Source organism: Grammomys surdaster, unplaced genomic scaffold, assembly GCF_004785775.1.
Source record: "Grammomys surdaster isolate TR1022 unplaced genomic scaffold, NIH_TR_1.0 125548, whole genome shotgun sequence".
In the NCBI taxonomy this organism is placed as follows: Eukaryota; Metazoa; Chordata; class Mammalia; order Rodentia; family Muridae; genus Grammomys; species Grammomys surdaster.
The window spans coordinates 1760824-1771967 of NW_021620397.1; the positions used below are offsets into that span (position 1 = coordinate 1760824).

At 41.7% G+C, this 11144-nt stretch overlaps 1 long non-coding RNA gene and 1 pseudogene across 3 annotated transcripts in view; both read right to left on the reverse strand.

Annotated features, from left to right (window-relative positions):
* LOC114638162 overlaps nucleotides 1-894 on the reverse strand; it is a 41098-nt gene extending 40204 nt beyond the window's left edge. For all 3 annotated transcript variants that reach the window (XR_003713837.1, XR_003713838.1, XR_003713836.1), the window contains exon 1: nucleotides 488-894. This is a non-coding gene — a long non-coding RNA (uncharacterized LOC114638162). The remainder of the gene's footprint in view (nucleotides 1-487) is intronic.
* A 5511-nt stretch (nucleotides 895-6405) lies between these two features.
* On the reverse strand, nucleotides 6406-7565 carry LOC114638171 (annotated as a pseudogene).
* Nucleotides 7566-11144: the final 3579 nt, after the last annotated feature.

The window sequence follows — 11144 nt, forward strand, 5'->3', positions numbered from 1 at the left end:
TTTGGATAATACACCATGTTTACTTTCTCTTCTCTCTATGTTTCTGTCTATCTTCTCCTCTCTTTCTCTCTTTCTCTCTTCCCCTCTCTCTCTTGCAAATAATATATTGTACAACATTACAAGGGAATGGGTTCTTTACAGATCATGGTTTCTCCCGTAGTCTCCTCTTTCAGTGGGAGCTTTCTCCCCTGATATTGCATCCAGAGTTATTTGATGCCCATGGGCTTTAATAATGAGTCAGGTTCATAATAACAAGATAACTAAACTTTATCTTCATGTGCTATGCTTTAAACATCAAGGCGTAAATGATACAGTCCAGTGTTTCACAGAGATTGGTATGCCTGGCCCAAAGCTCCTCAGATCTTACTAAGATTTAAAATTATGCCCAATCAACACCTCTACAATTCAGCTCCTTTCCCCCCTGCAACCTCCTGATCAGGTCAGTAAAGGAGAAATGTATGCATATACCGGATTCCGTACCACTTACCGATTTTATAATCCAATGGCCTAGGATCCAATTGTCTCAGGGATTCAATAGATATTTCAACACACTCTTCTCTTTGCCTCTGTTGGTAAGGCTGCCAGCATTGCATACTCTCCTGTTTGCCTCTTGTTGGTAGCTCTGTCAGCCTTGCACACTGTCCTCTGTGTCTCCGTTGGTAGGGCTGCCAGTGTTGCCTTGGGGAAGAGGACAGGAATGGAGTCTTTCCTTTCTTTCTCACTGGTCTTTGGGATAGACACTAGATGCTGGCATTGCATACCTCCCTTCTGTGTGTTCATCTCATGATGGGATGCCTGTGGGAGACAGGGTTGTGGACTCTGGCCATTTCTGTTCTCCAGCACCAAGACATCTGGGTTAATATCCTGCTTTCACAAGAAAGTTATGGCTATGAGCAAATTGCTTAACTTCCAAACCAAACTGTGGCCTGATTTCATCATTCTTATAACAAGGATCATGAGAATGGCACTTAATTAGTAACTATATTCAGAAGTGTAACATGATAAAACATGTAAGTAACATAGAACAGTGTTTGCTGGTTAATAAAACTTTATAGATGTCAACACCATTTTTAGAAGGAAAGAACCTCTTCTTAGTTGTTCTTTTCAAAATACAATCTGAAATCTACTTTATGTCTTAATCAATGGATTTATGACTACATTCCATTCCTCCAGTTAGACTTGTGCACCTCTTAAGTCTGGGCTGACAACAGACAAAACAAAAGAATCAGTCTATTATGCATGTAAAGTAATTCATATGCTATGTATACATTTGAATATCGTAATCATTTTAGAATCACAAATAATGTATGAGTTTGTTAGAAACAACTCATCATTAGAGATACAATAAATTAAAAATGATGTGCCTGAGATAGAACTGAATTCAGAATAAACTTGGATCTGGTGACGGTGTAGATTTAGTACAACTAAAAAGCATTGCGTTCTCAGTAGGTGTCGTCTGGATATAGTACACCGTGGATTTTCACGAGATTGATGGATTTCAGGCCAGGGGAGAGATCTGAATGTTTGATAAAAATTATCTTCTTTCATTGAAATCGTATGTGTCTTGGTCAACATTCGAATGCTGTGAACAGACACCGTCACAATGGCAACTCTTATAAGGGAAAAATATTTGATTGTGACTGGCTTAGACTTTCAGAGGTTTAGTCCCTTATTATCCTGGCAGGGAGCATGGCAGCATGCTTCATGCTGGAGCAGTAGCTGAGAGCTACATCCTGACAAACAAGCTGGGGGTGTGGGGAAGGAGAGAGGGAGAGGGAGAGAGAGGGGGGAGGGAGAGGGAGGAGAGGAGAGACAGACAGACAGACAGACAGACAGACTGACTGACTGACTGACTGACAGAGCCTGGCATGGGCTTTTGAAAACCTCAAAACCCACCCCCCAGTGACACATTTTCTCCAACAAGGCCACACCTCCTAATCTTTCTCAAGTAATGCCACTCTTTGATGTCCAAACGTTCATCATTTGAGCCTTCGGGGGACAATTCCTATTCAAACCACCACAGTGTAGTTTGTAAGTCAATTTTTCAGGTGAACATTAAGGCTGTTGAGAGAGAAGAAAAGGAGATAAGTTCTGTCTAAGGACTATTCCAAACAATATTGATACTATGTTATTTACTGTTTGCAGATTGTTTTATCTGAGTATAGGTCTGTGCTCATAGAAGGCAGAAAGATGTCAGAGCCCCTGAAACTGGAGTTTCAGGTGGTGGTCAGCTGCCATATGAGTGCTGGGAATTGAACTTTGACCCCTGGGAAGAGCAACCAGTGCTCTTCACCACTGAGCCATCTCTTCTGGCCTGATATGCTTTTAGACGTTCTAAAATGCAGGTGAGTGAGGACAACTGTATAGAACACAGCACGTTGCATGGTTAAAAAATAAAAGAACCTAACACATCACTACCTAACTACCTCTGAAGAAGTGGAAATGTACTTGTTAGAAGAAGAAGAAAACTTTATTTGGATCTAGTTCTGTGAATTCAACCAATAGCTAAAACTGCTATTTTTCCTCAAAAGAATGAAGGAAAATAAATGCTTATGTCATCTAATTTGGTGCCACAATCTAATTGTCGATTGCCACTAGAGCTTAGCTCTGGGCTAACCCTAGTCTATACACAGTGCTTAAAGTGAGCTCTCTGGCTGTCTGGCTGTTTAAATTAGAGCTCACCTTTGGCTCTCTCTCTCTCTCTCTCTTTCTTGTATTAAACCTGTACTATATGGAAAAAATAAAACCTGATCAAAATAAATACACTTTAAGCTTTAAAATGATATATATAGTGAATTTTTAAAAGATTATATAAATACCGAGAGTTTTGGTCTCAAATGCAAAGATTTATTGCATGTTTTAATCCCATCACACAATCCCTGAGGTATTTTCCTGTTTTTCTGTTAGATTCTTGAATTTAATGGCAACGGTATTGTTAAGGATGAAGTAGACTCCCTGAGACCCTGAAATGAAGAGCTGCAGAATTTTATCATCTCCATGTTGATGTGGAGGTCGTCACTAGAGTCTGTCTCATCTCTTTGATGGTTTCCTCGTTGCCATATGTTTGCTCAACTTAGCCTGGCTTCCACGGTCATGTGTTTCTGAACTTTCAGCATAGCCCATCAATTGTGTTGATTGATGCTTTGATTGTTCTCCTTGAAGAGAACAGGATCTTCTGCCAAGCCGAGCTACACCCTCCTTTCCTGCCTCAGCCCTTGGAAGGAATCCACAGCAATTCCAAGAATCCTTTAAACTAAAATCATTTTGATAGGAGAATTTGGACTTCTACCTTAACTCTTCTTCCATTTACTTTCCTTTTAAGTTTTTATTGTTTGAGAATTTCATACATGTGTACAACATAATCTGATCATATTTAACCCCCATGTCCCTTCTGCACCCATCCACGTGCCCCTCCTTGTCCTCTTGTAACCCACTTTTCTAAGCTCTTGTCACATAGGTAATAATTACATATTTTAAACCATTCTTTTCATCCTTCATCACATTTAACAGTAAAATCGCATTTACTTGTGTCACCGTTAGGGTTCCTATCGCCATGATGGCAAGAGGGCCCATTGCAAAAGGTGTAGCTTCCATAGCAGGGGGAACCCCAGGTTTGAAGGTGTCATGGAGAAAGGCTAAATCTTATGCCAGATACCCTCAAAGAGAAACCAGAGGATGCCATGCTGGAGGTACAGCCCAGTGGAAACCTCAGCACCATAAGATGATGCCAGTATCATAGGATGCGCATCAAAGACAGCAGCAGCTGTGGAGTGGAATGGGCCTGAGCCTAGGGGACAAGTGGCATGTGCTGGGGATGGCCAAGCTAAATAAGAGATGCTGCCATGGCCTTTGGAGTCTAGAAGTTGTGAGTCCCAGAAACCTTACCATTGAATATTACACTATTGGACCTTGATTTTGCTTTGATCTGGTTGTGACTATATTCTGGTTCTTTCCTCCTGGAATAAAGACGTATTTAATTTTTTTTCTTTTCAGGAGACCACAGATGAGAGACACTTTGGAGATTCACAGGGACCTTGATATCTTAGAGAGATATTTCACAGTTCAAACCCCCATTGTCTGTCCTGTCTCAGCAGCTTTGTGATCCAAGGTCACTGCTACAGAAATAGTCTGACCGCTTTTGAGCAGCCATTTCTGTCTTAGATGGTTTCTGTTGGTAAAGGACCATGATCAAAAGCAACTTGGGGAGGAATGGGTTTATTTTCTTTAGCTTTTATGTCCATCACTGAGGGTAGTCAAGGCAGGAACCTGAAGACAGGAATGGGAAGTGCGGGGAGAGAAGCCATGGAGAAGCAGTACTTACTGGTTTGGTACCCACTGCTTGCTCAGCCTGCTTTCTTCTGCCATTCAAGGCTGTTTGCCTAAGGATATCACCACCACCATGGAGTAAGCCCACCCACATTAATCTTCAATCCAAAAACTCAACCACAGGCTTGCCCACTGACTGTCTGCTGGGGCCATTTTCTCAAGTGAGTTTTCCTCTAACCAAATGACTCTGGCTTGTGTCAAGTTGACGTAAAACTGGTCAACATAGCCAGCCTACAACCACAATAATTAAGCCATATGATACCTCACCAAATTATTTACTCTTATATCATCAGATTATCTGTGTTTAAGGCTGTAGCTGATGATTACACACTCCAACCGTCATTATTTATCTGTTTATCCTTTTATTGTCATAATGGCTCCTGAAAGTTACCAAGGTTCAGATAGCACGAGATAGTTAGGGACCAACCGTTTACCTGAGAGGTTCCAGAGTGGATGCATGTCACAGAACTAAGGGGGTCTGGTTAAGACCTTTCTGATCTAGCTGAGGTAAAGGCTTACACCACATCTAAATCCCTCAGAGATCCTCAGCATCTGCTGGCTGATGATGGTCCTTCTGGGGTTGAATAATTATCAGTTACCAAGTGGCCTTGCAAGTCAAATGTGTTCTTTTGTTTAATAATTTTTCTTCCAATAATTTTTATTTATTTTTTTTAATTTTTTTATTTTTTTTTCTAATAAGACTAAATTTATTCAATACCCTAGAGTAAAAGTTTTGATTATAAGTATCCAACAGTATAAAAAGTACAAAACAGATCTGTAGATTTCTAATATATTAATACAAAGTGCATGACTACATACAGTACACCCTACAGGCAGAGAGTGGAGGGGAGAAGGCTGTGGTTGAGGTCTAGTAATAAATAAATAAATACAGAAGTAGAGATGATCCATCAAAGTATATTCTACCACCAATACTGCAGCCAAAATGTACAAAAAAAAAATCCCATGTCAAAGTAACGCCGGAGAATGGTAATGGCTGGACTCTGTACTATACCAGGGATGTGGAGAAAGGACCCACTCATTGGGTAGTCTGTGTATGTGGTAGCTTGTACTAGGTAGGTTTTTCCCAAAAGGAAGAAATACATAATGTAAAACTATAGGATGCCACAAACTGTGGCCTCTCCTTGTTGTGAAACTCTAAAAGACTTTAAAAATCCAGTTTCTAAAATAATCACGAGGAACAGAATACTAAGGCAGCCACGGACACCTCCTCTACGAGGTCTCAAGTGGCACTACTGTTTTTCCTGAACTTTGAGAAGAGGCAATTAGACAACTTCAGTTGGGTTCCACTGAGAAGCCAACGGAATCATTGAGATCTAGAGGTGTGGTGCTCTATTCAGCTATCATGTTGTTAAGAACACAACCCAACCAATCAACTTAGCCTCTTCTCTTCTAGTCAACTTTAAATAGTGGGAGGAAAACAATGAAACAACAAAACCCCAAACCCTAAATAAGGTCTATGACAAGGCAAAGAACTACTATATAGATAAAACCTCCACAAAGGTCAACTGAGGTAATCCAGAGCTAGAACTGAATCATGTGGACTTCAGTGAATCCCAGACAGTCGTGTTAACACCAATTATTTACATATTGTAAGCCCTCTAAGAAACGTGTCCCAAGCAGCATCAACTGAGCCCCATGCATCCCCAGGACTTACACATTCTGATTAAGTAGTTTCTAACCACATGTGTTCTCTACTTTGTGGTGATGCTTTGGTACTATCCCTATAGGACCTTGCCCATTCTAGAGGCAGGCCTTCTCCAGAAGATCTGGTTCTGTTTTACAAGATCGACATAGTCTTTTATCAATATGAAGATAAAGGGAGGCGACACGGTGCTACTTGTATGTTCAGAAATTGCTTCCTCCTTCAAGCTATTTGCAGAAAGCTCAGTCTGTCCTGCTTAATAATCAGTAGTACAGGTCTGAATCATCAGAACCTTGGCAACGCCTTAGCATTTAAAAATTTTTAACTACCTTCTAGGGGCAGGTCATGCTACTGAGTTATGACAAATTATCATGAGGGAAAACAAATGTAGCCAGCCATTTAAAAATGCCCCAACCACTGCCTCTCCACAGAAAGACTAAACTACATATGGTTTATCACACAACAAATCCCATCTCTGTCCCCTGAAACTCCCCTAGTTCCATTCATTAGAGGGGATTTAAAAAAAAAAAAGACTTAAAGAGCACTTTACAGCAGCATTCAGCTTTCCTATGAAATACTCAGCATTTTAAATATTATGTACACTTCTTTTTCTTGCAGTTAAGCTAGAGACTGGCTTCAGACTTTGCTGGATGAAGGGTAAAGACAGTAACCCATTAAAAACTATTCTAGAAAATGTCTTTTGGCAGAATAGCAGGTATCCAAGTTAAAAATAGGAAGGTCAGTTTGTTTTGTCGTCTTTTCAAAGTTTAAACCACTCTTTGTTCCCTTCTAAAACGAACCTCAGTCACCACTCCTGAGTGGAGATGGGCAGAGGTGCCGGCCCCTGCTCCTCGGGCTTCTCAGCAGCAGCTTTCTTACTGCTGCAGCAAGGCTTGAAGAGATGAGTGTCAATGAGGACTTCCCCAAAACGGCCCTTATAGATGATTCCACAACATATTTTCTGTCTTTTCCAGTAGGTCAGATCTAAGAAGGAAAAAACTGGAGTTCTATTAGAGCTGGAAGCCATTTCTGTATCTGAGCCCTCATCTGACTGGTTACTGTAGCATGGAGACTGGGCTGGAGAGGCACTTGAGGTGGTGCTGTGAGCATCAGAATTGTGGCGTTTAAATTCCTTCTGCAGTTTACTGATCTGGTTGCTTTTCATCCTGTTTCCAGATAGAGTTTTCACTTTCTTTGGTTTCAGTGTTGTCTTTAGACTGGGGCCTGCTCTTGCATCTACCACATGATTCCAGGTTTTTTTTGATCCTGCCGGCAACTTCTTCCATCTTTTCACAAGCAGCACACAGGCGTTGCAGATGTCTCCTGAGCGAGTCTCATGCAACCCAAAACAGCTCTGGAAGTCCTTTTCATAACGCTTACTGTCCGTGAACCGAGAGCTGGAGGACTTGGCTCTGCATATACAGCAGCCCTCTATACTTCGGTACATCTTTGGCTTGTGAAAACCAAACATCTTTTCTTCTGCTTGAAAGCTTCCACGCGCAGCAGCGTCCCCACGGTGCAAACTGCACCAGGCCAACCCCTTGCAAGCACTCCCTCCGCCAGCGCCGACTCCAGAAAGATTGTCTCCAGCAGTTCTTCAGTTGCTACCGCGGACGGAGGTATAGATTCCGCTTTTCCTTTTTATTTATTTTTATTCTTTTTTATTTTTAATTTACATTTCAAATGTCCCCTTTCTCAGTCCCCCCTTCATAGGTCCCCCTACCCCATCCTCCCTCCCCTTCACCTCTAAGAGGGTACTTTCCAGTCCCACCTTTTCTAGCATCCTCCTTCTCTGGGGCATCAGGCCTCCACAGGACCAAGTGTATCCCCTCCCACTGAGGCCAGACATGTCAGTCCTCTGTTACATATATAGTGGGGGCCACAGACCAGTCCATGTATGCTCTTTGGTTGGTGGTTTAGTCTCTGGTCACCATGTGACCAAAACAGCATAATGCCGGACCATATTCTAAACATCTGTCTTTTTACCTGCATATAAGCATAAAGGGAGCAACGTGAATAGCTATACAAAGAAGACAAATGATAAGAACAGACATGAGGGATCCACAAAACACAAATAGTGTATTGCGTGCACTGACGTGGATATATGTCAGCACAGATGCATCCTCTGGGAATTGCTTTAGCCTGATAGCATTCTCTTTCTTCTTTATTATTTTCTAGATAGTCTACAAATTGGAAACCATAGTGTAAGATGAATACATTTTGTGATAAGTCCACTGCTAATTGATCTGTTTGTGCTTATTTGTTGCAAACTTAAAAACGAATATAAAACTTATTTTTATTTATTGATTGCTTAAAATGTTAAACTACAAAAGTATTCACAAGAGTTTGTTGTCTTCAGTTATGCTAAAATGAACTTGAAGAAGCTGTCCTTCTTGGCTACAAAATGCTATGCCATAGAGACATCCAATGTTTACGTTGAAGAACACGGAGGGATGATGTTGGCAACACATGTAGGTAAAACGTCACTTGCTGTGACTGTGGAAGCCAGTGAGGCCTACGTGCCTTCTTTTTAGGATAAATTGCTCTGAGGATGCAACACACTTTCTCAAGCATGGGAAGGGTGGACACAGAGGACTTATGGTTTATGGTTTATGATGCGTCTCTGACTAGAATCCTTGGCGAGCACTTATGAACCAATAGCCCAAGGTCACCATCCCAGTGGACTGCTATTACTGCACTGCGCCCATTCTATTAGCAAATTTTATTATAGAGGTTTCTCAATCTACTGCTTCAAGCCTCAAATTTCATACTAACCACAGAACGCTTTTTTGTGCGTCGCCACTGCATGTGCATCACCACTGCATGTGCGTCGCCACTGCATGGGTCTCTGATGAGCAGAATCTATGCATTGCTAAGGCCAGAAGGAATATGTAAAAGACCCTGGAACAAAGAACACATGTTTTGTGCCTCTGTTTTCAACAACAAATAGATTGTCAAGCAGAACCCAAGTAAATAAAACTCTCAAATTGTAATTTCAAACAAGCGGCATGCCCGGCACAAGGCAACTCTTGTGAGTACAGACTTTCGCAAGAGCACAGGACACAGGATAAAGTAGGTCAGACATTTTTAAGAAATGTCCCTACACAGCAGAGCATTACATGGAGCAGGATTAGAGGGGAAAATCTTCGTGTCCAATTTTTAAATCATGCTGAATGTGAAGGTCACATGGTGTTAAGTTAGATAGATGGAAAACACAAGGCCAGGCCATGGGATAATTAGCACCATCAACCAGAAATATAACTTTGCATGAATTGGGTCATGGAGGTTATTAAAGCCCACATCACGGTAGGAGAGAGTGGCGTTAGGGTAAACATTTATCACATTTGTTGCCCAAACATATCTTGGAGTCCACATCAAACAAAGTGAGTATTTCAAAAGACCAGTTCAGACCAAAAATAGGTTAAGTTAATAATTAGGCAAATTTGAACCTCTGTGTTCTGGGCAGTGGGTAGAGTGTGGGGAGAGGGGAGGGACAGGAAATCAGTGCCTGTCTCTCTCTAGCAGTTTCTCGACTTTGCTGTTTAGGTATTAATTATTAGATATTCTTTTTTTTATTTTTAAAACCACAGCATTCATATTCTTGATTCTCACGATTAAATTTATTGTTGGATTTAGTTTTTTTTATTCTTTTTTTAAAATTTTTTTATTTGATGTTTTATTTACATTTCATATGTTGTCCCCTTACCCCATCCCCCACCCACCCAGGAACCCCCTATCCCCTCACCCCTCCTCCTTCTTCTCTGTGGATGTAACCTCTATCTACCCCCCACTCCCACCTCCCCACCCTCAAAATTCCCACCCCCTGGGGCGTCCAGCCTTCATGAGGTCAAGGTTCTCTTCTTCCACCTATGCCCAGCAGGGCCCTCCACTCTTACATATTCAGCTGAAGCCCTGGATCCCTCCCTAAGTGCTCCCAGGCTGGTGATTTAGATCCTGGGAGCTGTGGTTGGTTGGTATTGTTGCTCTCCTCATGGTGCCTCAAACCCTTTCAGCTCCTTCAGTTTTCACTCTAACTCCTCCATTGAGAACCCCATGATCAGTTCAATGGCTAGTTGTGAGCATCTGCCTCTGAATATGTCAGACTCTTGAAGACCTCTGAGGAGACATCCATATCAGGCTCTTATCAGCATGCACTTCCTGACTTCCACATCAGCATCTACCTTTGGTGACTGCACGTGGGATGGATACTCAGGTGGAATGGTCTTCAGACGGCCCCTCCTTCAGTTTCTGTCCCTCACTTTGTCTCCATATTTGCTCCCTTGAGTATTTTGTTGCTCCTTCTAAGAAGGACCGAATCACCCCCACTTGGTCTTCCTTCTTTATGAGCTTCATGTGGCCTGTGAGTTGCATCTTGGGCATTTCAAGGTTCTGGGCTAATATCCAATAATCAGTGAGTGAATACCATGTGTGTTCTTTTGTGATTGGCTTACCTCACTCAGGATGATAATTTCTAGTTCCATCCATTTACTTAGGAACCTCTCGAATTCATTGTTTTTAATAGCTGAGTAATACTCCATTGTGTAAATATACCACATTTTTTGAATCCATTCCTCAGTTGAAGGACATCTGGGTTCTTTCCAGCTCCTGGCTATTATAAATAAGGCTGCTATGAACATAGTTGAGCATATGTCCTTGTTATATGTTCGAGCATCTTCTGGGTATATGCCTAGGAGTGGTGGATTTAGGTTTTATAAAACTTTGTGTGTATCTGTTAAAAGGTCCCTCTGCTTAATACTCGATGCCCTAGAACTAGCTCCTTGACCAGGATGGTCTCCAACTCAAATAGATTGGCCTGCTACTGCCTTCTGGTGCTAATATTAAAGGCATATACCACCAGGTCCTGTTTAATAGGGTTTTTTTGTTTGTTTAGTTTTTGTTTTTTGTTTTTGTTTTTTTGTTTTTTGTATTTTTTTAATTTTGGTTTTGGTTTTAATTTTATTTAATCTTTCTTTTATAATCCAGATTTTATCCCCCTCCCAGGCCACCCTCTGCCTGTTCCACATCCCATACCCTGCCCCCACAACACCTGTCTCCAAGAGAATGTCCCCACCCCCACCCCAACTCCTCCCCCATCCCACCAGACCTCTCTACTCCCTGGGGCCTCCAGTCTCTTGAGAGTTAGGTACATCTTCTC